Raw genomic sequence first — 27,144 nt, forward strand, 5'->3', positions numbered from 1 at the left:
CAGAGTGGCTAAAATGAGCAAATCAGAGAACTCTAGATGCTGGCGAGGATGTGGAGAAACGGGCACCCTCCTACACTGTTGGTGGGAATGTAAACTGGTACAGCCCCTCTGGAAAACAGTGTGGAGGTTCCTCAGGAAACTAACAATAGAACTCCCCTATGACCCAGCAATAGCACTGCTAGGAATTTACCCAAGGGATACAGAAATGCTGAGGCATAGGAGCACATGGACCCCAATGTTCATAGCAGCACTCTCCACAATAGCTAAAACATGGAAAGAGCCTAAGTGTCCATCAACGGACGAATGGATCAAGAAGATGTGGTTTATCTATACCATGGAATACTACATGGCATTGAGAAACCATGAAATCTGGCCATGTGTCGCAACATGGATGGACCTTGAGGGTGTTATGCTGAGCAAAATATGTCAGGCAGAGAAGGACAAATATCATATGTTTGCACGTATAGAAGGATTAGGAGGAACTTAACTGAGGAACAAGGGGGAAAAGAAGGGGGAAATGATGGGGGAAAGGGAGAGAGGCAAACCATGAGAGACTCTTGAATGCTGAGAAACAAACTGAGGACTGATGGATGTGGGGGGGAGGGGGGAGATGGGCATGGAGGAGGGCACTTGTGGGGATGAGCACTGGGTGTTATATGGAAACCAACTTGACAATAAACTATTTGTAAGGAAAAAAAAATAAAGAGATAAATGGGGGGAAAAATATGTGGCCACTTCAATGCCTTCCGGTATGTCCCTTCTATTGCTTAAACCCGAGGCAGCCGAGTTTCTGTCACTTGCCACCAGAGAGTTTGAATGATGTGACCTTACTGTGCCCATGCCCCCACATCTGCTTCTGCTTTGTGACTCAACTGTTCTCTCCCTTGCTTCTGGCCAAGGCACTAGGCTCCCTCCCATGCTGCAGGGCCAGCATCCTCTCCTCCAACACCCATCTCTACCAGGACCTCCAGAGCTGCTGGGTAGAGCCTCCCAAAAGCTCGGTGCCCAGCCCCCACCACCCAGGGGCATGATGGCCCAGGCTGAGTTAAGCAGGAAAGAGCAGGGGAGTGCAGGCAAGAGCGTGTGTCTCAGCCAACGGGGTAAGGTAGACAGTGCTGGGATGGTGGGATACGCTGAAAGCTGTCTGCACAGGGGATAATGTGACTCCTGAGAGATCGGAAATCCCATGGAAAGGACAACGAGGTAGAAGGGACTAAGAACCAGGAGGCAAGGCTCCAGGCTTCATTCTGTCACGACTAGTAAACTCAAGACCTCTGCCGGTCCTCCCAGATCCCACATCCCACAAAATCATGGTCCCTTCTCCTGACTGCCCAGATCCAAAGGCCGCCGGTCTTCCTCCCTCTGGCAAGTTCCTGCCAGATCAAGGCCCTGTCAGGATGCCCACTGTTCACAGCCTCATGGCCAGACCTATCTTGCTAAGAGCCTGGCTGCAATAGCCCTGAGCCGTCACTAAACCTGTGCGGACCTGATCCTGCCTTCTCGGCATCAGGATTAGAGGTTAAGGAAGGGACATGAGAGCAGATTTCTTGCTGTCTCTTCCAGCGGACCAGACTGCGACGAGATGAGATGGAAGGCATGTGGTGGCAGCCGTGGGGTGCAGTGGGGGAAGCGGGCTCGGTGGCCAGATTGCTGTGGACGCGTGAGGGTTTGGGCAAGCTATTTGCCAACATGGCTCCCATCTCCAGCTGCTGTTGGCAGAAGCCCAGTGTCTCGAACTGCAAGACGCTGGGGAAGAGCATCTACCAACTCTGTTCTCCTTAAAAGGAGCGCTCCTCCTCAGACAGCCACACAGGACACAGCCGTGGGGGTAGAGAGCCAGCAGGCAGCCACCAGCGAGCAGGACAGAGCTTCCAGCCCGGGAGGAGTTTAGTGTTTCAAACCACACATCACAAATCATTTTCTCGCACATTCCTTGGAAGTTTGGGGGCATTAACTTTCCATCTTATCTTTCCTACGGTGGATGCCAGGGGCAGGCCCTAGTGATGTTTCCATTTGAACAACAGTGAGATTGGGTGTCAGCAGCCTCGGGGGCGCCTAGTAATACGATGAAGAAATGGAGCGGGCTGTCTCCAGGCAAAGGAGAACGAGAGAAGGGAAGAATCTGGACGGTATGGAAGGAACAGCAGGGAAGGAAGCGGAGAGGGGACGTGGGATTTGCTAGTGCTCTATCAAATTACAGTGCGCAAAGCCAACTCCAGGTGGTGGGCTCCTGAGTCATACCGCCAGGGTACAAACCCCCATTGTGCCCTCTACTTACCGTGTGACCATGTGTGAATTCCTCAACCTCTCTGAATTTGAGTGCCGGTCAGCAAAATAGCACCTACTTCCTGGGACTGCCAGGGGCACTGAATGAGATGACAAGCGACCCTTAGCACAGCACCTAGTACATAGCATGCACTCCATCACCCCGGACGTGATTCTCATTCTGCCAGAACTTCTGTGAAATTTGGTTACAGGCAGATGGAAAAGCCTGGCTTCTGGTCTTTCTCTGGATCTCCACAGATGGGTTCTGAATAGGCAGGCTTACCTGAGTTACAGATGACCCCTCTACCTTGACCTATGAAATCAAGGGATCTAGGAAGGCACACAAAAGCGCAGCATTAACATTTCACCTGCTACTGGTAAAGTGATACATCATTAGAATATTACTTAAAGGTATGCAGATATCTAGGTCGGCCAACCTTAAACCACTGGAAATCAGTGTTAAGGTTGTCCTAGTTTTTCCTCGGGCTCGAGTCTTCTGTAAGAGGATCTGTGCCTGCGTTATATGCATCATTTGAGAAAAAAGGTTCTGCTGCTTTAAAAAAGAAAAAAGTTTGAAAACTACCATCCTAAATGAAAGCACCTCCAAGTACAGATCTGCACTTCTGAGACCTACTTCAGGTCAGTTGTCTCCAGAGGAAATGCCGCTTTGAGAATCCTGAGCGTCCATCGGGTTGAGACCAAAACCCAGGGAATTGTCGCTAGAGAAATCCAAGCTCCCTTTCGGATACATGCCACCGGTAAACACCGAATGTACGTTGTAATTATTTCTTTTGTTTTAAGAGACACTCCTTTCCTACCACTGAGGCATGGCTGTCAATTTAACAAAGCCAGAATTGAGTTCCTGGAGTGACAGGGCTTCTTCCATTTCAAGGATGACAACCTTTGAAAACGCATTTAAAAGAGACTCGAGTTTTTTTTAGATCTGAATAGTGAATAGCCAGGGAGTGAGCCAGGGGTGGGAAAGGTGATCCTGCCTGAGGGCGTTCCCAAGACAGGGTTCGTGCAGGTCAGCCATCAGTCTGTCTCAGGTAGGAGGCAAGGGTCACCCTCTACCCTCCTCAGCCCTGGCCACCCCACCCCTGGGCCCTGACAGGGGAGAACTTACCTGCAAGAGTAATAGCCCCCTCCCCAGTGGGGGAGTGAGGAGGGGCTAGGGAGGCCGGTCAGTAAGAAGCAAAGGAAGAAACCAATGGTAAGAAAATTACAATCTCCACTTTAGGGCCCATGCTTGCCATCCAGCCAGAGGGCTATTTTTTAAAAAGGAATTTATTGGAAGGATACAGGGTCACAGGCAAAAACCAACAAGTATGATGCCTTGGAAAGGACGGAACTAGGTGGCTCCTGGAAATGCTAACTGGTGGCTTATCTTTCTAGAACTTGGGGAGATAGAAGGTGGCCTCCCTCACCTTCCCCCGCCCCAGCTTTGGGCAGGGAGATTGACAGGTGCCCCCCCCACCATATCAAAAGAAGAGATGTAATTCAATTCCCCCATGGGAAAAATTACTCTTGGGTTTTGAAAATTTATCATTTATGTGTCTTTTTCTTGTGAGAAAATAGCTTTCAGTCAAACTCCCAAACCACTGGGAAAAGTTGGGCATTCTATCAAAATAACAGCAGAGGGGGTGGAGGAGAAGGTTCTTTTTATCTCCTTCCATCTTAATACATACTCGGGATTAGATGCTGATTTATTTGGCACTAAGGGCTGCTGTTAATCAGTTGTATGTCAGCAATCATTTCCAGCGACATTTAAATTATAAAGCACGGTGGGATTAACTGCACTTTTGCAAATTACCTCTTTATAAAAGTATGAGTAAACCTGATGTGCACCCTGGGGGTGTCCTCACCCCCTGTTTACATTCGTTGTGATTCTGCGGATTATGACAAGGCTTGGTTTGAGCTGATGAATTCGGTAGCACGTGTTTAACACGGCATCTTGAGAGACCTGAGGTTGCCCGAGCCAGTTTCCAAAGCGACAAGCACAGACTTCTTAGGGTCACACCTAGCAGGAACCGCAGCTGAACGTGGGGGAGGTGCCTGTCCTCCCGCCCAGAGCAGGGGGCCCAGCGGGTCTGGGCACGCAGCTGTCCCTCCGCAGAGCGCCCGCAGCAGGCCTGCCTTGTCTGCAAGGTCTCGGGCCACCTGTCCCTTCAGTGAGGATAAGAAAGTTGAGAGCAGCACGAAGGGGAATGATCAGTCTTTGGGGTCCTAAGAGGCTCCAGGAATTGTCTTTGGTTTTTCTGGGGTTTCCCTCTCGATTATATAAATATTGCTGGGAAACAACAAAACAAAATTTGGAAAATACTGAAGAAAGCAAAGCCAAAAAATGAAATTACCCACAACCTTACAGCCCAGGACACCCAGCAGCGTTTTCAGACCCTGGCTTTAGGTTTCCCCTGGGGACACAGGGCAGGGCGTGCGCATGTGTGTCCATCTATGTTGTTTTCAGTGCTTTCCAGGAAACAAATAGGAAATAAATAACTAAATGTATGTGCATAACTAGGGTCATAACATAGGCATATTTTTGCATCCTGCATTTTTCACTTTTGTGAAAAATCTGGATATTGTGTTTTCCCTGTGTCATTCTAGTCTTCAAAAATAACATCTTGGAGAGTCTAGGTGGCTCAGTCAGTTAAGCATCTGGCTCTTGGTTTCAGTTCATAATCTCACAGTGAGTGAGTTCAAACCCCGCATCTGGCTCTGTACTGACAGTGCAGAGCCTGATTAGGATTCTCTCTCTCCCTCTCTCTCTCTGCCCCTTCCCCACTTGCACTACTCTCTCTCTCTCTCTCTCTCTCTCTCTGTCAAAATAAATAAATAAACATTAAGAAATTAAAACATATTGTAATAACATGTACTTTGACTTTAAAAGTAACACAGGCCTGGGGCGCCTGGGTGGCTTAGTCGGTTAAGCGTCCGACTTTCGCTTAGGTCATGATCTCGCGGTTCGTGGGTTCGAGCCCCGCGTCGGGCTCTGTGCTGACTGCCAGCTCAGAGCCTGGAGCCTGTTTCAGTCTGTGACTTCCTCTCTCTCTGACCCTCCCCTGCTCACGCGGTCTCTCTCTGTCTCTCCTAGAAATAAATAAAACATTAAAAAAAAAAAAATTAAAAAAAAAAAAAGTAACACAGGCCTTTGATGAGGAATTCTGCGGCATACGGCACGGTACGGTACATGGCCCTGGTCAGCTCACCACTAGACCCTAACTATGGCTTACATTTTGTTCTTGGGTCTCCACTTCACTTTTTCCTGTTCCTGAGTCAATTTCCATGTGTGTATGCATATTTCTGCACTTCTACATTTGTGCATTTATACAACTTTTCATCCTCCCCATTCCCCCACAGTACTCATGTGGTGAGTTTTTTCTTCTGACTTAAATGCTGTTTTTTTTATTTATTTATTTTTTTAGTTTATTTAGAGAGAGAGTCCATATAACGAGGAGAGGGACAGAGAGAGAGGGAGAGAGAGAATCCCAAGCAGGCTCCACACTGTCAGTGCAGGGCTCAAACTCACGATCTGTGAGATTATGACCTGAGCCAAAACTGAGTCGGACGCTTAACCAACTGAGCCACCCAGGCGACTCTTAAATTCTGCTTTTAAAACCTCACCTGAATGACAAATGAGTATGACATTATACAGTAGTACCATATTTTGCCTCTCCTATACCCAATTTGGGGACATTTGGGTTGTTTCTAATGTTTAATATGATAGATAGTGATGGAAAGAACATCCTGTCCCATGAAACTTTATGTCTGTCTCTAATGCTTTCTGGAATCTTTGGGAAATTAATTAAAACTTTGGCTCAGTTTTACATTAGGCTTAAAAGGCTGTCATTGCTGCCGCCCCAGCCCACTTAGTGAATACTAGGATTCTCAATGAAGTGATGAGTGGTTTCTGCTTTGATAGGATGCCTCCAGTGACAGAGCACTCACTACCAACTGAATCAGTTGCACATTTGGGGATCACAAACAAGGTCCTTCCTTCAATCAAAACAGCATTTAGTGCTACAAATCAGGGACATGGAGAACTAGTTAGTGCCTTTTCCATGGGTTCTGCATATATTCAAACACTTCTCTACCGCTTCCTCCTCCAGTCTAATAAACTTGAGTCATTAGAGATTCCTTCTGGGGAGCATGGCTCAGTTTGTTGAGCATCTGACTCTTGATCTTAACTCAGGTCATGATCTCACAGTCATAAGATCAAGCCCCATGTTGGGCTCTGCACTGGGCATGGAGCCTGCTTGGGATTCTCTCTCTGCTCCTCCCTACTATGTCTTTCTCAGAAAAGAAAATAAAGAATTTAGAGTTTTCTTCTGAAGCCTGGATGTTGGGGGGCCCTTCTCCATCATGGGCTTTATACTCTGGCTCCCCCTGGTGACTTCATCCCTCCTACAGAGAGGCCTAGCCTTTCCAGAGTGACCCCTCACTGTCTCTCCTATTCATATGTATTTAGGAGAGTAACTCTTGAATGCCCTATATGGTGTAGATGTGCCACAGCTACATCCTGGGATGGTTGTTGCATCCGGGTTGAGTTCACCTACCACCACTGCAACCAGACTGTCCTGGTTCTTGGCCCTGCTCCAGCCCTCATTGGCTGTGTGACTTTGGGCACATTCCTGAACTTCTCTGGGCCCCCCAGGTTGTAGGAAGAATGAGGTTAGATGACGCATGTGCAGAGTTCACAGGGGTACAGCACGGGGTCTGCCCCAGATGCTGTGTAGACCACCTCAGTGGCAGAATTCTGGTAAAAAATTCTCCACCTGGGCAATTTCAGGACAACATGGAAGACATATGCCATTCAATGGCCCCCTTGGATCTTACAGGGACAAACTCTCTGGTCCCAGCTGGTCCCAGCACCCAGGGTTTCCAGTGTGCCCAAAGGTTGCTGTACAGTGGGGAAGAGTGTGACAAGGAGCTCATCAGACAGGACTGGTATGCTCAGACCTGTGTATCTGGAGCATCCCTGTAAGGGACACAGGGCTGTAAGTCAGACATGCCCAGTAAGTAGGGAGGCTTCAGGCATGGCCAGCTTTAGGTCACCCACTCAACTCTGCTTCTGAGATGCTGAGCAGCTGCTCCACACACATGGTGGTGCGCACACGCACGCGCGCGCGCGCGCGCACACATACACACACACACACACACACACATTCACACACCCTTTTGGGCAGGGAACTCCCAGGCCTAGGACCTCAACAGCTGGGATCAGCTCTGGAAATAGAACAAATAAAAGTCCCAAAACAAAACAGAACAAAGACGACAGGCCTCAGTTTAGCATTCTACAATGCGTGGCATTCTGCATGGTGCTGTGATCAGGTCAGAAATGAACATGTTTGCACAGGGTGGTTACAGTGAGATTTGGGGAGGGAGTGTAAGAATGGTTGGAATCACTCCACGGTTCGAACAAGGAGTCCCACCACTCCCACCACCTCCAGTTCTGATCCAGCGGCATCTAAGAGCCGTACAAGAGGCAGCTCATAGGCAGAACCAAGGGTCTGGGGCTTCCCTGCTCTCCAGGAAGCCCCCAGGCCCACAGTTCAGGTGATGTGGGGACAAACAAGTCAGGAAGGCGGAGAGCTGCCTAAATTCCTTAATTCGGAGCCTCTGGATGGAACTTATGAGACATCCATGAACAAAGTGTTAAAATATTTTTCATTATTTCAAGCACTGATTATCATTTTCTCTCCCTACTGCTTTTATAGTCGTTACTGCCACTAAGATGCCTGTTCCATTATTGCCCATGCCTCACCGGGGTAACTGGAGTCCAAGAGCGGACTCATGCTGCATGCCCCAGGACATCCTGTTCTACCGACCCCTGGGCCTTTGCATGGCCATTCCTTCCGGGCAGAAGGCCTCTCCCTGTCCGGTCCATTGCTTAAACTCCTATTCATCTTTCGAAACCCATTTCAAAGGCATTGGTAGCGAGAAACCTGGGAGTCATCCGTTTCTGATAGTTTTCCCTCTGAGCCTATCACCAGTCTCCACTGCTTCTACCTCTGGGATCCTTCCCCTCCCCCTCCATCCCCACCGTGCTGCCGACAGGCCTTAGCACCTGTCCCCAAACATGGCCCACCTCTACGTACCAAGTACTGGACCAAGTATGTCACAAAGACTTCATCCCTCAGCAGCCCTGCGGCCCCCACCCAAGAGACGGTTACAGATCCACCGCTAACTTGTTCCATGACCTTGGGCAGTTTGCTCCCTCCCTCCTTGGACTCAGTTTTCTCATATATAAAATGGGGAGCTAGATGACACTGTCGTTAAGACCCTTTATAGGTCTAAAACTTGATACTTCACAGTTTCTTCCTTAAAAAAAAATTATGTAGTGGGCTAGTGTTTTCAGTTTTATATTCGGAACTGTGAACATTTTAAGGGGAACATTGATCAAATGGACTCCATGATGTATCCCAGCAGGGCTTCCAGAAAGCGGATTGGAACTGAACACAGGACCTCTCCCAGGGGCGTGTTGCAGCTGAATTCACAAAACAACTTTCTAGGTCTGTACTCCTAAGCAACAAAAGGGCACAGGCCTTAGAAATAACAAGACCTGGGTTAAAAAATGGCTCTTCCACCTACAACGATCACCTTCTTGAGTTTTCTGGGCCTCAGTTCTCCTCCCCCCGCCCCCAGAAGACAGGGATACAGGTAAACAACCGCAAAGGGCCACAGTGAGAAATGAAGCATTCCGTGTCTGCAAAGTGCTTGGCCCAGCACTGACACATGTAACTGGCTGCAGTTATTACCATTATCGCTATTATTGTCACTTTGAGCAAAATGACAAGATCAGGGGTCAGTGGGAGGGTGCCCTTGCCCATGCAAAGCCTCTTTGGTGATAACACCTCTGGACAGACCACGAAAGATATCTGACAGCATGGGCAGACCTTAGTGCCAAGAGCCAGACCCACTTTGAGTCTTAATACAAGTAACTCATCCAAAGCACTCACTCACTTTTCAGAATCACAACTTAAAGGAATCGCCCAATCCTGGGGGCAGCGGATGGCCTTCCTTCCTTGAAGGTATCCACACGGAGACACCATGACCCTCTCTGAAAAGCAAGAAAAGGTCTCCGCCCGTGGTCGCCAGGCCATGTTCTGGGCTACTGAGGCAGAGAAGCCCGGAGAGAGCAGGAAAGCTGTGTGTACTATACGCCACAAACGCTGGACCACTGTATGGAGACCAGGGCCCTTTATGAACTCAGAAGAACACTTGCCCTAAGAGAGAGAACACAGTAGCAAGGTGAATTTCCACGTTAAACATTATCTTCAAAACTCATCTCTTTAATTCAGAAGGATTGAAAGTCAAGTCTCCTTTTCCGGTATCTCTGAGAGCCCTCGGACACAGGTTCTTTCCTCAAAGGGAAGACATGAAGATAAAAGCTTGCCCTCTACTGCCAAAGCCCACACTTTCTTCCATTCAGGAGCCCCACTGTCCATATTCCCCCAAATACCCTTAGAAAATCAAGTCTGCTGTGCTGGCAGGTGAGGTCAAGGCCACTTCACCTGGGCACTCCCTGACTACACCAGGGTATCTCCATATTTGGAAGACCTCCTCTCCCTCTGCCCTTTTCTTGAAGAAACAATAATAGTAGCAGCACAATCCAAACTTTATTTTGTTGGCAGTCAGTCTGTTTACTGAACAAAGGTCTAGGTTATTAGAGCGTTCCCAGGCACTATGAATAAAGAAGGATATGGAGTTTTGTGGGATTTTATTTTAAGTTTGTTTGTTTGTTTGTTTGTTTAGAGAGCTCAAAAGCAGGGGATGGGCAGAGAGAGAGAGGAAGAGAAAGAATCCCAAGCAGGCCAAGCAGGCTACGAGATATCAGCACAGGGCCTGACTCGGGGCTTGAACTCATAAACCATAAGATCAGGACCTGCTTAACTGACTAAGCCACCCAGGTGCCCCCGGAGTTCTTGTTTTCTAAAGTCTCGGGAGCTTTGCTACCAGGCCAGGGATGTCACAGCCCCAGGACCATGTCAGAATCACCTCGGCAGCCTTAAGAAATACCAGTACCTGACTCCATGCCAGGTAATGATATTGGAATCTCTATGTGATGGAGTACAGATAAATCAACCGAACCCTGGCTCTCCCAGTATCAGCTGAAAGGAACAGCTACAGCCTTCCTTGCCCGTATAATGGGGGCAGCAATGTGCCAATCTTACAGGGCTGTTGCAGAGATTAAGTTAGCTCATGTGATGTGCTTAACCGATTGTGCCCGACTCCTCCCAAGACCATGAGGGGATGAGTGCTAATACTGCGCCATGTGCAACACCCTGGCATCATCGCATAGGTGGGAAGCTCTCTCGGGCTCAGTGGTGCAAAGCGGGAGCCATTGCCTGAGCCCCAGTGTCATCACCTGTGAAATGGGAAAATAACTATATCGACCTCAGAAAGTCATTCTGAAGATTCGGTTACATGAGTCATGGAGAGTTTAGCACATGCACGGCCCAGGGCACCCCAACACACGTTGGAAAAAGTGATGGATAACCTAGAAATGTCCCATTACACAGATGACAGGTTGAGTGACTGGCCGAAGGTCACCAACTGGTAAACAGAACACCCAAGATTTGAACCTCAGACTGTCTCTTCTCCAAAGCCCACATTTCCCCCTCCTTATCAATCACTGCTCATACGGTGGGTTGGTTGCTTCTTCGATAAGAGCTACAGCCCTCAGACATTCGAGGCCTTTGAGGTTGGGCTCCAACCAGTCTTCTCGATCCTACCTGCACTCACATCTGCTATTCCTGGAATGGGCACTGTGCATCATCGCCCTGGTGCCTCAAGTCCCACTTCTGCGTGAGCCTCTTCCAGAGCCTGGTCCACACGCCTGCCCCCTTGATCTGCCTGCCGGATGCGCTTCCCCATCCGCTGAGGTCCCTTGGCAGTTATTCTAGTGTTTCGGATACCACTGCATCTCGCTTACAGGCAGATCTGTCCTGCCAGACTGTGGGCTCTTAGGACTGGAATTTGTCCTCATTTCTGTTCTGGCTGCTGCCTTCAGTAACTCAACCTAATGCCTTCAGTTTTCAAATGGGGGTTGAGGGAAATATGTTGTCATAAATTGACCCATTTGATTCATAAGAGGTGTCACAGACATACTTAACACTATTAACTTTCCATGAGGGTTGGCTGTGAAGTGCTTGGCAAACTGTCCGTGATGAGTATCTGACAGCCAGTCATGCTGGAAATTCGGGGCGGCAGATGGGTGTGGTTGGCAGCATATGGCTGAGTGTAGGTTCGGTGTTTATGCATTTTTACAAACTACGACTTTATATTTAAGCGTAAAGAAGGGAAAGAATTCAAAATGAAGTTGTGCATTTTGAGGAGTTGTGTTCATGCTTTTAAATGAGAAGCAAGTTTGGGGATGCAGACAGGATTGCTCTCTGGCACCACCATGCAGGGCACAGCTTGGAGTGCTCTTGCCCTAGAAGGACCTCTGACGCAGATGAGGGGCCTGCCCGATGGACTCAGTCCCTATATTTTCTGGATTCCTTTGACAGACAGATTCTAAACTATCTTTCCGGTAAGGAACACACTGCCCCATAGGATCTGGGCTTCTGGGGGAAAAGATTAGATTCCATTTGTTTTGCAGAAATACATCCAGGCCTTAGCTGCCTTATAACTCCCAGAGGCATCATTAAATCTTGGTGTTTGGAGATCAGCCTATCCGACAAATGCCTTGTTTTATGGATGGGGAGAGTGGGGCCCAGGAAGGAAAGTGACTTAGCCAAGGTCATCAAGGGCAACCAGACAGAGCTGGGGCAAGGACCCTCTTCTCTTAGTTCAGGGACTAACTAAGTCCCTGTGCACTTAGTTCACTAACTAAGTCCACTACGCACTGTGCTGTGTAACTTCATGTAGGCATGGCTGGGGTTGGGAGACACCTGCGGCCTCTTGGGAGGAGGGGTTTGGATCCAGAGCCACATGAACCCTTCATCCCATCTCTCCTGGGTCAAGCAGGTCAGAGTTGGAGGGACACTGGAGAATGTCTATCCCTGTGTGTGCTCCCCATGCTGGAAGGAGGAGGCAGTGAGCCAGCAGCAAGAAAATCCCAAGCCCAATGACGTTGAAGGTGTTAATGGCATTTGGAGGTGGGGGCAACTCTGGGAAGTAATTAAGCTCAGATGAGATCACGAGGGTGGGATCCTCAGGATGAGAGCAGTGCTTCTATAAAAAGAGGAGGAGACATGGGATCTTGCTCAATGCTTCCCACCATCTGAGGACACAACAGGAAGACGGCCATCTACAAGCCAAGAGAAGTGCTCTCTCCAGATATTGATCTGCTAGAGCCTTCATTTTGGACTTCTAACTTCCAGAACTGTGAGCAATCCATGTTAGTTTTTTACTTTTTTTTTTTTTTAACATTTTTTATTTATTTCTAGGAGAGAGAGAGAGAGACAGCGTGAGCAGGGGAGGGTCAGAGAGAGAGGGAGATACAGACTCTGAAATAGGCTCCAGGCTCTGAGCTGGCAGTCAGCACAGAGCCCGACGCGGGACTCGAACCCACGAACCGTGAGATCATGACCTAAGCGAAAGTCAGACGCTTAACTGACTAAGCCACCAAGGCGCCCGCCATGTTTGTTTTTTAAGCCACCCAGTCTATGGTAACGTTACAGCACCCTGCACTAAAACACTAATCTCCTACAACCGCTTCATTTTATAAATGAATAGACTGAAACCAGACAGGCTATGTGACTTTTTCAAAGCCAAACAAGACCCAGCACACTCAGGGAAACCACACATTTCTTTATCTTTTTGCCCCACATGCTTTCTAAAGGGTCAGAAAATTTTCCACCCTTATGGGCACATCCAGAAAAGGACAGAGCCATTCCACGCATCTTCTGAGGCACTAGAATGCTCAAGTCAGGAGGATTTGAAAGATTTCCTGTTTTTAAAAAACTCAAATCGAAAAGTGCTGTCATTTTCCTTAAATACATTCTTTTGAATAAAACATCTATTCTCGATGCCAGCAGCAGGCTTCGAAACATGTTCAAGATGACATGATTGATAACAAGAAGGCTTTTTCAAGATGTTTCTAATTTCATCTTCCTGGTTAAAGAATGCGAACTTTCTAACATGATGTATGGTCTAATAAGAAGGTGTGCTCGAACCAAAGTTATTTATTTATGCTTCCATCTTTGACAGATGAATATTAACTACTGAGAACATTGTAAAGCCAATTAGTAAAAGCTGCATAACGTCCATATGAGAGAATGTGAGCACAGAAACACCAGCAACTTCGTATCAAGAGCTGCAGACATTCCCTGCCTTCCTCTGGGAGGCTACAGCCGGGCAGGGCATGGTGCCCCTCCTCCCACTAGGTGCTCTCAGGTTGGCCTTGATGACACCCAGTCTGAGAGCTGGTTCTGGGATGACCGAGGGAGGGGCACCCACACTGCTGAATTACCTCCACAAAGGAGCTACAGGGAAACAAACCGCACTGCTCCAGGCCCTGCAGCTCAGCCGCTGACCTCTAGCTCCGCAGCCGGAGGAGGGAGGGTGGAGAGAAGCTCCAAGGATGAGCACTGCTCTCTGCCTCCAGGCGGGAGTATGCAGTAGGGGGGGGGGGGGGGGGGGCACAGCTGCCACACCCACTCACCTCCTCCTAGTCTGGTCTGTTCTTCACGAAGAGCTTGCTCCCAGGTGCTGGTCATGCTACAAACATTTCCTGAGCACCCACTATGTGCCAGCACCAGAAATACAAAACCAACACAATCCCTGCTTTCGTGGGGGTTCCGGTCCAGAAGGCAGTTAAGACGGCAGTACTGCGATAGCCCGGGGCTCAGTGAGAGAGCAGGGACAGTGTCATTCTGCACCCCCTTGATCTACCTTGGTGCTGACGCTGAGGAAGGGAGGGGAGGGGCTTCCAGCAGCTTCCAACATTAACAAAAGGTTAATTTATCCAATGCGTGCCGCAAATGTTGTGCTGTGCTTCCAGAAGTGAAGAACAAACAACCTGAGATTTCACTTGAAGGCTGTAAATTATTCTTTCCCCCAGCACCCTGGGCACCAATCTGTCATCCTGCGTTTTGTTAATCCATTGCTAATTTTTAATAATTTCTTGACAACTGCTTGCTCCATATTAATATCACAATACCACACTGCAGTTCAAGAAAGCAGTGGCTCTTGAGGTATAGAAGGACACCACCCCCCCTTCGGCCAGCCCCTCAATGCCCTGCATATTTAGCCAATGATCAGCTCTGCCTACAAACTGACCTGCATGATTTTTTCCATTACAAGTGCCCTGTCTTTAAAGGAAAAGGCTCTCTCCAACCTGAACCACCAGTGATAATTAAAAACCTTTCGATTCATCCCAACTCCCTTGCCTTGTCTGGGGCCCTCACTAAAGATGGGAATGAATTTTCCATTAAGGATCTTTTGCCTGCTTGACAAGCCCCAGATGATACAGGGGACTCTGCAAGAAGGAACAGAGATCAGATGTAGGGGTGTAGAATCCTAGCCTATCAGAGCTGAGAGGAACCTGGGTGATATTCCCATCCTAACCCCTGATTTTTGTCCTTGTCCAGAGAAGGACGGTGCCTCCATTCACAGAGGAATGTCACACACACAGGAATGTCAGGCCTGGGGCAGGAACACTGCTCTTGGCCACTAGATCACTCTGACCAAAGCACGTTGCTACTGCCCATTGAGCTATGTCCACCTCCTCACCTCAATGCATCATCCAGGGATTTAACACCCTAAATAAACTACGTGAAATTCCCAGCCACTTGTTAAGAATCCAGCCCCACGTCTGCAATGGAAAACATTAGACATTGTAGACAAGGCATTCGCACGTTTGATTATGTATAGCAGTTTCTAAGCCCCCTCTGGACTAAAATCTCCAGTGTTCCAGAAGAGAGTACATGGAATTTCAATTTCTCCCTGGGCTTAAGTACAGAATGTGCAAAGTCACAAACTGCCTTTCATGACCAAACTGATTAGCTTCTCTACATCCTCACCTAAGGAAATGCAAGGGGTCCAAGCTCAGTTTCAGCAGAGAATCCATCCTTAAGTTAAATGAGGACGTTGTTCCTCATTACTCAGCTGCATCTTCTTTGAAAGGAATTTCATTGTAATACAATTTGGACAAACCCGTGGAATAATATTAAACCCATAAACTATACAGAAGTACATACGATGGCAGGCAGAGGGGAGAAGTCGGGAACTCTAAAAAGTTATTATCATGCTCCAAATCGAGTGTCACAGCATCTAACTACAACTCATAATGTTAACCCTCAGACTCTTTAGACATCTTTATTTCTTGTCAGGAAAATGAAGTTATCGTTTGTCTTGTTGGACCGCCTGAGTATCCATCTTATATCAAAGAAAACAAAAATATGTAATTTTATATGTTCCTGTACCCATCATATTAGCACAAAAGGACTTCATACTCAAATTAATACCCTTGTTCAGAATGCCAGTTTTGAAAACCACAGCACAGCAGTAAATGAAGAATGTTACATGACACACATGAGTCCTTCTGCCATTTTTTTTTTTTTTAGGTAAGACTGAAGGAGAGAAAAAGGGAGTGTGGATCATTGCAAGTCGCTTCCTAAAGTGTAGAAATCTCCTTTTCATCACTGTCATTTGGGTGATCAGCTCCATTAACGTGTAATTATCTGTTAGTGGGAGGTGAGACTTTTTTATTTGTCACAGAATTTGCAAAGAAATATACCAGCCCCACCCAAGTCCCTGGTGCCATGTGGGTTTTCTGGATCTGAGCTTCGGTGGTGTATCAGAACCAAAGAAATGGGGCAATGAGGAAATAAGACAGAGAAAGACAAACACTGTATGTTCTCACCCATGTGTGGAATCTTAAAAAGCCGAACTCAAAGAAACAGAGACAAGAATGGTTTCCAGGGCTTGCAGAGTGGGGGGGACATGGGGAGATGTTGGTCCAGGGGAACAAACCTCCAGTTAGAAGATGAATAAGTTCTGGGGATCTAATGTAGAGCATAATACTTAGAGTTCACAATATGTTACTGTACACTTATAAGTTTCTAAGAGAGTAGCTTTTAAATGCTTTCATCACAAAAAGAAATGGTACTTATTTGAGATGATGGACATGTTAACTAACCCTAATGTGGTGATGATTTCACAACATAAACATGTATCAAATCATTATGTGCACCTTAAATTTACACAACGTCGCATGTCAATTATATCTCAGTGAAGGGGGGGGCAGACTTTAAGAATATACAGAGGTGGGGCGCCTGTGTGGCTTAGTCGGTTAAGCGCCCAACTTTCGCTTAGGTCATGATATCGTGGTTCGTGGGTTCAAGCCCTGCGTCAGGCTCTGTGCTGACTGCCAGCTCAGAGCCTGGAGCCTATTTCAGAGTCTGTGACTCCCTCTTTCTCTGACCCTCCCCTGCTCACACTGTCTCTCTCTCCCCTACAAATAAATAAAACATTAAAAAAGAAATTTTTTTAAAGAGTATACAGAGGTGAGAGTCAGACGACAAGGCTAAGTGAAGATATGTCAATATGTCTCTAAGATATGAAGATCCGTCTGTAAGTCGATGTAGACACTGACCTTAGAGAACTTGCTTCTACTAGTCCCACCACAGTCCTATGACCCGTGATAGCTTGCCTAACACCTTACTGCATCTCCTAGTCCTCATTTGTAAACCCAGGATCATCGTAGCACCTCCAAAGCAATGTGGAAGTGAACGACTGGAAAACCTTGAACGACAGCCTGGATCATAGTAAGTGCTCAATAAATGTTAGTTGTTCATCTCTTCCTAACACCTGAGAAGTTTTTTCTCTCTCTTAATCTTTCTTTAATACCTTCTCCTTCTGCCTTTTGAAATGAAAGTCCCGAATTTCATGATATCGTTGGGTTGAAATCTACATGCATTATTGATTTCACTAATTATTCCAAACTGCCCTTTCAAAAATACTAGTCCATTTTGCATTTGGCATGAACACAATGCTAACAAGAGAAGCCAGTAAGTAATTTCAAGACCATAAGAAAGCTACTAAGTGTGTGGAAGCTTTCAAGGTGTATTTATTTTCAGTGAAAGAAAATATAGTCATCTTGATAGCTAAGAGAGGTGTTTCTGTATAAATGGAAATATACAGTTCTTGCTCACTCAACACAAAAACATAAAGAAATGGGGTGACAATGACAATGCCCCCCACCTCTCCCCATTCACTCCTTTGTCCTGACCTTGCCTATATTTCCCTGAAAAACCAAAGGCATTAACCAAGCTCATGAATCATCCCTTACCATCCTCTTGAGCTGGTCCCAATTTCCCTCCCTCCCTCGTTTCACAGCTCAAAAGAGGCTCTCAACTTCCCACAGACCAGTCACTCCATGTGTGTCTGGACTCTAGCCTCTAATCTGTCTTCAAATGTTCCCACGTCCACTCTTCCCTCTCTGGATCATCCAACCTGTACCACCCACCACCACCTCACGCCCTGAGCGTTCCCATCAGTACAAAAGCAAGCTCCGAGTCTCCCATCTTGAGACAAGAACACTGTCTCCTGACCCCACACTCCTACCTGCTTCACTCAGGAGCCATCTTCACATCGCTCTGCTCCTTTTGCTCGTCAGTTAGCAACTCCCTCCACTGGGGCTTCTGCACCCACACCGCCATGGAAACCACCCCCTCTGAAGTCAGCCGGAAACTCCTCTGCTCAGATCTGAGAGCTGGCATGACCCAGGGCCCCGCCCCCTCTCCCTACTCCCTCGGCACGTACCTCACCTGAGCAAGTTGACCCAATGGCTTCAACCACAAGCACCTGCTACTCTGCGTGGGGGCCTTTTCTGGCCACAGGAGTGGTCTCAGCTCACACAGGAGGACCAGAAGCCCTGGGGAGTTAGCACTTCCTGGAGGGAGCCCTTAACACATGACTGCCAGGATACAGGGGATAAATGCCCCAGCTCCCTCACCTTCTGTGGGGGATAGCCTTGAGGCATGTTCTACAACATCAACCAAAATTCCCATGCTAGCCTTGGCCCCAGTGTGATTGATTATTGGTCAGGGTTTGCTACGGACTGAATTGTGTAGTCCCAAAATTCCTGTGTCAAAGCCCTAACCCTCTCACTCTCTCTCACTCTCTCCAACCCCCACTAGGTGAGGCCACGGTGAGGCCCTGGTCATCTGCAAGCCAGGAAGAGAAGGTCCACCATAACCTGTCCGTGCCATAACCCCCAGAACTATGAGAAGTAAATGACTAATGAGCAAGCCCTCCCCCCATCTGCAGTATTTTATTATGGCAGCCTGGACTAATACAGGGGTTTTATGATTAGAATTCACAGACACCAAAGCTGGCTGGTTCAGGGGCAAGGTCCAGGCTGGAGATATAAACCCAGGAGGGCTCAGCACATGGACAAGTTGGTAAAACAAAAGAGGGTAAGACATGTCCTATCTCACAGGTGGCTGTGAGGATTTAAATGGATACTTCACACCGCCTGCTTAGCGCTGTGGTAGGACACGTATGACAGCTTGGTAAATGCGACTGTTATTTGCAGAAGGTCACACAAGAATATGCTCTTGGAATCACAGAATTTCGGATAGATCATCTAGCTCAAAAACCTTAATTTGCAGCTGGGAAAACTAAGCTAAGCCAAGATTATTGACTTGCCTGGCATTTTTCTACCATTAACAATTGTTTTTTTAAGATTTACAGACCCAGCCATAAAGAAGGAAGGTGAAGTTTAACTGTACCTTGATATTCAATTAGACAGAAGGGAACCAATAAACCTTGGAAATGCCAACGCCAAAGAGCACTATTTAGTCCTGATTTTGTGACTCCTTCTTCATCCAATGCAGCTGGCAAGTCTCCTAATTTGGTTTCCATGAAATGATGCTCTCTCGATTTCCTGAAGAGAAAGAGAGGGAAAGAGGGAAAATTACAAGGCAAAAGGGAAAGTGACTGGGGGTGCAGTCCCTGGAAGCAGAGCCTATGACGGGGTTGCAGGGCCCGGTCAGTGAAGGAAGCAGCACAGGGCAGGGAGGCACCAAGCAGGATGTGACCTCAAGCAGAGATGAGCCTCATCCCCCGGGGAGCTCTAGAGCAGATGTGGGTCCCACCAGCAGAGGGAGAGCAGCCACGTGTGCTCCCATTGGTCAGTCAGTGGAAGGGGCAGTCGGGGGCAGAGAGAGGGCGTATTCCAGGGCGGTTGTTCATAGGCAGCTGCTGTCTCGCTGTGGGCAGTTCTGAGGGAAGGGGGCAGCTGTGGATTAGCAGCCAACACCCACAGCAGCTAGAAGGTGGGTGCACCTGCTCTCCAGAAAGGGGACCTGGGTAGAGACCCAATTATGTCCACCACGGAGAGAGGGACGGAGGTAGGAAGGATAGCTGTATTATCATCGGAAAAGTGCACTAGAGGCTTTCATTCTCATGATTGCAATCTTCCTAAAATTTAGCCCAACAAGGTCAGTGGGTAGGCGTTACTAATTCTAGCTTATTGATGAGGAAAACAGGGAGCGTTTGTCCCAAATTTTGAAGGAACAATGAAGTGACCCCCTCCACCCCCAGAAAATGACCAACCAATGTGAGAAAGTGTCAAATTATTCACTTTTAAAGACGAGCCCACAAGTTCCAGAAGGACCTCAACACCCCAATTGTAGGATTAGGGAGAAGGCATCAGACCTCAATTTCCTATACTGCTTAAATTTTCCAGACCTCAAGTTCCAAATCTGTCAAATGGGCATGACATTAACTGACTCTGGTAGACTGAGCAATGGTCTCCAAAGATTCCTACAGCTTACTCTTGGGGACCTGTGAATGCTACCTTACAAGGGATTTCACAGATGTGATTAAAGTAAGGGTCTTGAGGTGGAGGTTATCCTGGATTATCTGGTGAATTCTAAATGTAATCACAAATGTCCTTGAGAGAGAAGCAGAGAGAAATTGACAACAGAAAAGAAGGCCATGTGACAACAGAAGCAGATTCAGAGAATGCCAAGCCTCTGGCTTCGAAGATGAAGAAAGGGCCTATGAGCCAAAGAATACTCTAGAAGCAACAAAGGTAAAGCAATGCACTCTCCTGGAGCCTCCAGAAGGAACTAGCCACCACTTTGATTTTAGCCCCCGAAGACTCTCCTTGAACTTCTGACTTCCAGAATTGAGAATAAATCTAAAGTATTTTCAAGCCACTGAGTCTGTGATCATCTGTAACCACAGCAAGAAGAAAACACACTGGACATCAGTTCACTCTTAGGAAAATCATGCACGTGGCCGAGAGGCTAGTGCTCAAGGCCTGGGGCAGGGCCAGGTGGCCAGTGGAGATGGGGAAGGAGGTGGGAGCTCCAGTTCCCGAGACCCCACTGCCTCACTTGGGGGCTCCCTGAGTGTTCCCACCACACACCCTTCCCTCAGCCAGGAGCCGGGCAGAAGGAGTTTAGGACATGTCTGCTGAGTGGCTGAGTTCTGGGTTTTTGCAGCTCAGGTGGCCTGGGCATGAAGAAGGCAGGTTCAGGGCGCCTGGGTGGCTCAGTCAGTTAAGCCTCTGACTTCAGCTCAGGTCATGATCTCACGGTTCGTGAGTTCGAGCCCCACATCAGGCTCTGTGCTGACCGCCAGCTCAGAGCCTGGTACCTGCTTCGGATTCTGCATCTCCTTCTCTCTCTGCCCCTCCCCAGCTCACACTCTGTCTTTCTCAAAAATAAATAAACATAAAAATTTAAAAAAAATAATAAGAAGAAAAAGAAGGCCAAGTTCGAGCTGGTCCAGCAGCAGGAGTTGTGCCCCTACAGAGAGACATGCAGGCCTGCAGAATGAGTGAGTGTGGTGATGAACAAGGCCAGCAACACTCAGCCTCCCTCAGGGCCCTCAGAGCCCCAGCCGAGAGCAGGAAATGGAGCCGAGGGAGGGGAGTTGTTCACCCACCTCTGCCACCAATGTGCCCTGTGACTTCAGACAAGTCTACCCCCACCCTGCTCCCAGTCTGTGGGTGGCATGTGCCCAAGGAGCCGGCCCTCTCTGATGCTGGGTAGCCCCAGATTCCTGGGCAAGCCTGCAGCCAGCCAGGCTGACCCTGGTGGACACTCAGCACTTAGAGGATCACAGAGCCAAAGGCTCGGTGAGAGCAAATCCCAGGACTTCAGAAAGCCAGGCAAAAGAGGCAAGGCCGGAATGCACTGTCAAAATATTTTGTCTAAAAATGGGTTGACACAGCCTACAAAATGCATATTGCACATGTATCCTAAACCGACAGAGACTGAACGGAGTGTGCCAGATACATGTACAAAAACAGGAGCGGCCCACTGTTCCTAGGAGAGAAAGGTGATTGAAAAGGGGCCCAGGGCTCTGGAGTCTTCTCAGTGACAGCACTGCCCCAGAATCTTCCAAGATTCCATCTCAACTGCCTAGGATGAGAGATGCCTCTTAAGCAGCATGGAAGGATCTGGGTGTGTTATTTGCATTTATGGTAATCCCCTGTGTCCAGCTGGGGAGTTGAACTTGGAGAGGAAAGGCACCTGCTCAGGGTCAGAAAGCTACAAGGTAACCAAAGTAGGATTCAACATCACAACTGTTAACCCCCAAACCCCAAGGCTTTTAGCCACTAGGCAAACTACAGAGATGAATTAATACAATGTTTCCCATAGTAGACCATCCTGGGTCACTAACAGAAACTTCCAGAGATTATGACACATGCCTAAGCTTTGGAGTAGTCATGGTAAAAGGAAGTGACAATGCTTGTCCAAAAAACAAATGTCCATCGCTCTATTGAGGACAAAAACAGATGAAAGGACCCAGCGTGGTATAGGATTGTCCTTCAGGTACCCTCAAGGCCAACAGTAGTCACTGGCTTGCTCTCAGAAAGGGCTTTATTATTAGGCAGAGCTGAAGGTGGAATGGGCTACCCCAGAAGTAGTGAGCTTCCTATCACAAGGGGTATTCAAACAGAAAAACTTTCCGGGGCACCTGGCTGGCACAATCAACTGGTTAAGGTTCTGACTTCAGCTCAGGTCCTGAGTTTGAGCCCCACATCAGGCTCTGGGCTGACAGCTCAGAGCCTGGAGCCTGCTTCAGATTCTGTCTCCCTCTCTCTCTGCCCCTCCCCAGCTTGCACTCAGTCTCTCTCTCTCTCTCTCAAAAATAAACATTTTTTTAAAAAAATTTTACAGAAAACCTTTCCAAAACACAGACTTGACAATATAAGCCTCATCCTGGGTGTTCCGGGCTCTTCCCAGTCTCACACACATCGCTTTGCCACGGGCACAGTCTCTACACACTGGAACCTCTTATCAAGTTCAGGCCTCTCAGCCTTCAACCACACCGCCCCCTGTGCTGAAACGTCCATGAGCCCTTCTGACTCCTCTAGACTCCACACTGCTTTGATGGATCTGCTCAAACACCACTCCGTTGCCAGCCACACCCCGAGCAGGTCTGGGGACATGATCTCTACACTCCTACGCCGTCAACTTCCTGTTTGCCTCCTTCCCCATCTCTCTGGTGGTCATCCAACAGTAATAACTCTGCTCCTCCCAGTACCTACCACCACGCCTAACTCTAAGAGGGCCTGTATTATTTTTTTTGCATGACAGTAACTGGCTTCTATGGTTTGCACCCCTAAGCCAAGCCTGCTGCCTTCCCATCTTCCTGGAAAGAAAAGCCAGCACACCCACAGCCCTGCTCCTGAAAGCTCTGAACTCAAAAAGAGAAAGCCAGCCCTGCTCTGCCGGGAAGCCTGCGGCTGGGTAGCTAATCAGGTCATCTTTGAAGCTGAGACCATAACAATTTTATTTTAAAAAATTAAAAAGCTCAAGGAAGAAATAATCAAGAAGCTCAATTAGGGACATGTGGGCTCAGAAATCATAAAAGTCAGTGATATTTTACAAATAAGAAGGCTTTCCAGATTCTCAAGGGACACACCAAGGTTCGCTGGTATCCAACCATTTGCGCCTCCTCCCTCATGGAGATTAAAACACATCTCCCCAGATCCCTTCTGGATCTCTGCTGTTTCAACACTGAAGACAATCCTCTGGCACATGGCTGTATGGGCCAGATGGTTAGCGTTTCTTCAAGTAGGATACAGTTCCATTCCTTCCTCACGATGGGAATGTGGGGGCTGGCTCTTGGTGGAGAACCCACTGACGGACAGAAGCAACAGTCACCTCTTCCAAGGAAATGTGCATGGAGAGCCGCCCAGGCCCCTGACATGAGTCAATTCCAGTTAAATATCTCTGACCAAGTCATCCCATGGAACACCCCAGTAAGCTCTTGTGGGGACACATGGACACAATCAGGGATGACCTCCAAGTGGACAGCATTGGACTCAATAATAATGCAAATCCCTCACACGTGTACAGAATTTTGCTGTTTGCAAATGGCTTGCACACACACCCTTTCATTCAGTGGCCCCAGAATGTTCAGAGAAGATGCCATTGGTCTCTCCCTGCTGTACATACAGAGTCTGAGTCCCAGAGAAGGGGAAGCGACTTTCCCAGACTGCTTCCTGACTTCTAAATCCGAGTTCTCCTTATGGTGCCTTACCCATCTCTGCAACAAGGGTAAGAGACTAGCAAGCGTTTTTGATTTAATTGTATTTCTGCACTGAGACAAAGAAAAGATGGCTCTTGGTGCTGGTGTGAATCTATTTTAAGGCGTTCAGATGGTGGGAGATGCGTCCTGAGTGCCCCACTCACGACCCAGCAGAGTCACTCACACATCTCATGAACTGAGCCAACATACTCTCATGGCTCAGAACAATCCACCTTCCCCCTCAGGATCACATGGCTGCCAGGGGGCAAGAGCAGGGTTTTTTTCTCCCCCCACCCTCCCTCCCTTCCTTCTTGAGAGACAGAGCAGGGGAGGGGTAAAGAGAGAATCCTAAGCAGGCTCCATACTGTCAGCACAGAGCCCGATGCGGGGGCTAGAACTCACAACCTGTAAGATCATGACCTGAGCCAAAACCAAATGTTGGATGCTTAACCAACTGAGCCACCCTGGTGCCTCCGAGAGCAGGTTTTGAACCCAGGCTGCCGGACCACAAAGTCCCTGCATCACCTCCCAGAGGAGGCTTGACTTAACTGCCCCTCCCAGCCAATCTCCTTTTTCAGTGTCCCTTTTGACTCCTGGGGCTCCATCTCTCAGATTTTCAGCATTTATATCTTGTTGAATAACTATATTTGTCATTTATACCCTAAGAGAAACAGTGTGAGTCACACATCAGCTCACTCAGGAGGACCTGGGTTTTCAACCATCTTCTCCGGGGATCCCCGGCATAGGGAACCCGAGAGTCCCCAGGGCAGGGTGTTCCCACCCAGGGCCCTTCTCCGATGGCTCCGCCCAGGAAGCGCACCTGTGGATTTGGCAGGGAGCAGGTGCAGAGGAGTTTCTGTCAGGGCTGCCTCGAGGGAGTGCAGTTTCAAAATCCTCATGAACACTAATCCTCAGAAGTCACTTGGAAGTTCCCACTGAAAGATGCACGAACAGGCCGCTCTTTGCAGAGAAATAGATGGGGGCAGTTCAGGCAGAGGACCAACTGGTTCCAAAGAGGCGATGCACAGCTGCAGTCTGGGCCCGGTCTGTGCAGCCTCCCACACATCCCAGTCCTTCCAGTCGGAGGGAGGGGGGTGCCGGGCCTGCTTGCTCTCATCACTCCCTTGGACAAAATCTTCCTCCTCTGCCCTCTCTTCTCTCTCTCCACGTGACAAGGCAGAAGGCCATTTACCACCCACGGTCCCAGCACGCTGAGGTCGGCCCACCCGTAGCAGCCAGGAGAAGCCAGACAACAGACCCCACTCAGTGGCTCCTCCCTGAGCTCAGTTTGTCACTTGCACTGTACGTGCAGGGCAGAGCTTCTCCTCACTGCTCCCGTGGCAGGAGAAGCAAACGTAGCAAATCATACTCCAGCCCTGAGAACTTCTGCCCAGGGTGATACACACATTTTTCCTTATATTTCATTGGCCCCAAGCAAGTCGGAGGTGATGCCTAACTTGAATGGATCAGAAGTGCAGTTCTACCGTTTGCCCAGAGGCAAATGGCAAATATTGGGTGAATAACATGAAGGACTACCACACCGTGATGGCAAAAACGATAACAATGATAAAATATTAAAAGAAGCTGACATTTATTGGTATTTACCATACACCAGGCACTGGGCTAAGTGCTTTATATCCTTTATTTCATTTAATATTTACAACAAGGTGGATATTAATATAAAGCCTGAGTTTATAGGTGAAGAAATGGAGGCTTATGAGTCCAAGGGACTTGCCCAAGGTCAGCTGGTACGTGATGGCCTGGGACTTAAACCCAGGACCCTAAGGCGCTAAGACCACACTGTTAATCTCCACACCACCCCTACTCCCACATATATTTAGAGACACTTGGAATGGACAAAAGACAACTCCGCTGGCTTTGAGGGAGCAGTCAGAAACACTGCTTTTTCATCTTACCCTCAAGCCATGGAGCCCTGTCACATGTAATAGGTGGCCTCAAGGCCCAGGAGGAAGGCACCTTTCTTGAATCAAACTGGTTCAGATTAGCTGATCATCCAATCAGCTTTCCCTGGTGGGCCAGGCAGCACACCTGGCAGGTATGTGACTGCTCGCTTATCGAATTTTCATGCCTCTGACAGGTAAGTCCTGCCAGCCCCATTTTGCAACTGAGTAATTCAAGACCCACAGCTAATTAGAGCAGGGCTGTGAACCCAGATCTGCTGGCTCTAAGGCGTGTGATGACCAAGGAAAACCTTATTGTGGGGAGGCCAGCCCGGGAAGGGGGGTGTGGCTGAGAGGACCAGCTCAGGGAGGGAGTCCCTGAGTCCATACAAACGTGGGTGTGCTTCTCAGGGCCACCCCCTCCCTTCCTCAGGGTCCGAGAAAGGCCTGAGGAAGGAGGGGGCCCTGGACAGGGCGGCCTCTGACAGATTGGTGAGCCCCCGCCCCCCCCACTTAGAGGCATCTTCCTCGTAGCAAAAGGCACCTGAGCCTCTAGGAGTCCTCCTGGGAAGGCAAACATGAAGTCCCTGCCAAGAGGCTCAGTGCAATGGAAGCAGATGGCTCTGGAGCCCAGTGCATTACCATCTCTACTGCTTGGAAGCTGTGTGACTTTGGGCAAGTCACTTAAGTTCTCAGAGCCCTGGTTTCCACAAAATAAGAGTTGGGCAAGATCTTCCTGAGGGTTTCATCCTTAGTCTTGTTTCAGGAACGAACTATTCTCTGATGAACTCAGGCAAAGGCCCTGGGGCAAAAGCAGGTAAATGGGAGAGTCAGGGAATGAAACTCTACAGGGACGGGAGCGAGGCGGCCACTTCAGTGTGCAGGGGTGGCCCTGAGCCCACTCCCCTCATAGCACCTATGACTATCTCTTGCCACCCCATGAGAAGGGCTCTTGTTATCCAGTGTGCCAGGCAGGAATCACTAGAAGCACGATGAGCTCCCAGGCCTGCAAAGGCCTGAATGTGTGTGTTGGGGGTATTACCAGCACAGAGAAGAGTGTGATTGTAGGGGTGCCTGGGTGGCTCAGCTGGTAGAGCGCCCGGCTCCTGGTTCTGGCTCAGGTCATAAGCTCACGGTTCTGTGGGTTTGAGCCCTGTGTTGGGCTCTGCACTGGCAGAGAGAAGCCTGCTTGGACTTCTCTGTCTCATCTCTAACTGACCCTCCGCCACTCATGCTGTCTCTGTCTCTCTCAAAATAAATAAATACGCTTTTTTTATTTTTTTAAAAAAAGTGTGACTGTAGGAGAAGAGTGTAAAGGGATATTTTTTCCAATTATTTTGGTGTTTAGTCTGATCACAAAAATAAACTCATGACAAATTCAAACAATACAGAAACGTACAAGATACCACTGGGTGTCTTACCTCTTCTCTGCTACTTCTACCCCAAACAGGCATGCACTCTGTTAACATTTTCATGAAGTTCCTTCCAAATGTTCTCTATGCTTCTACGTAGGACTTTACAAAGTAAG

This window comes from Hyaena hyaena, unplaced genomic scaffold (assembly GCF_003009895.1).
Source record: "Hyaena hyaena isolate Hyena2069 unplaced genomic scaffold, ASM300989v1 scaffold_18, whole genome shotgun sequence".
NCBI classification, from domain to species: domain Eukaryota; kingdom Metazoa; phylum Chordata; class Mammalia; order Carnivora; family Hyaenidae; genus Hyaena; species Hyaena hyaena.